The sequence below is a fragment of the Tupaia chinensis genome, unplaced genomic scaffold (genome assembly GCF_000334495.1).
Source record: "Tupaia chinensis unplaced genomic scaffold, TupChi_1.0 Scaffold000407_4, whole genome shotgun sequence".
Lineage (NCBI taxonomy): Eukaryota > Metazoa > Chordata > Mammalia > Scandentia > Tupaiidae > Tupaia > Tupaia belangeri.
In genome coordinates, this window is record NW_006159912.1 from 4,829,567 (window position 1) to 4,830,931 (window position 1,365).

The following is a 1,365-nucleotide window of genomic DNA, read 5'->3' on the forward strand; positions in this document are numbered from 1 at the left end:
CTCTGCGACATGGCTGCTCCCTAAAACAAAAACCCCAAAAAAAAAAAAAAAAAAAAAAAGGCAATGGAAAACACTTCTCTAAAGAAGATATACAAATGGCCAATATAAATCACAATGTCATTAGTGACTAGAAAAATACAAATCAATATCACAATGAGATACATACCACGTGGAATGACCATAATATTTTTTTTCTCAATGTGTTTGCAAGGCATGAAAGAATTGGGATCTTCATAGATTGGTGGTGAAATGTAAAATGGTACAGCTGCTGCAAAAATAATTTTGTGGTTTCTCAAAAAGTTAAACATAGGGTGGGTTATATGTTTATATTCTACATATACCCAAGAGGACTGAGAGTATGTTCATACAAAATCTTGTCCATGAACATTTATAACAACATTATTTATAACAGACAAAAGGTAGCAATAAACCAAATATTCATCAACAGATGACTAAATAAACAAATACAGTATTATCTTTACAATAGAAAATTATTTGGCCATGAACAGCAAAGTAGGGGACTGAGGATGGGTTAATGATTATGTCACTGGATTCCCAACATAGTTAACTGTGGTTTGGATACTGGACCCCATGGCTTGAAACTCACACTGGGCATGTATGCGTGTGTGCCCAAAAACTGGAAAGGAGACCAGAGGAGAGGGTATTGCAGTGTGGCTATCCACTCTGGGGAGATGATGGCCACTTTCTGTCTCTCTGTCTCTGTGTCTCTGGCCACCACAATGAGCACTATAGCAAAAATGTAAATCTTTCTCCAAAAAAAGGAAAGTAGTATGAATATAAGCAACAACATGAATGACCTTGAAAACAAGCTAAGTTGGAGCCAACAGATGGCAGAGTGGTTAGTTAGCTGCTGGACTCCCACATGGCCAAACACAGTATGAGTCCCAGACCTGATGGCTTGCTTTTCTAATTTCCTTCTGCCCTCCTCTCTCTGTCTCTCTCTGATGAGCGCACATGCCCCATAACAAAATTAAAAATAAATAAATAAAGCTAATTAAATAATTCTTTTAAAAAAGAGGTCCTGAAAGAGTAACAGTAAGTCACTAGAGTGACTGTTAATGGTTTCTTCTGGGGGTGATGATGTATTTAAGGTTAATGGAGATGATTGCAAAATCTTGTGAATATATTAAAAGCTATTCAACAGTACAATTTAAAATGGCAAATTTTATAGTATGTGAATTATATATCAGTGAAACAATCTTTAATAAAACAAAATAGTAAATTTATTTTCACAAATACATAAAACACCTACTGAGGGATATGGACTTAGTGAAAGATAACCTAAAAGATGAAAGAGAGTTGGAACCAGCAGTTGGCGTAATGGCTATGTCGCTGGACTCCCAT

At 35.8% G+C, this 1,365-nt stretch overlaps 1 protein-coding gene across 1 annotated transcript in view; it reads right to left on the minus strand.

Annotated features, from left to right (window-relative positions):
* APPBP2 (amyloid beta precursor protein binding protein 2) overlaps positions 1-1,365 on the minus strand; it is a 94,222-nt gene that overhangs the window by 55,393 nt on the left and 37,464 nt on the right. The window lies entirely within an intron of this gene.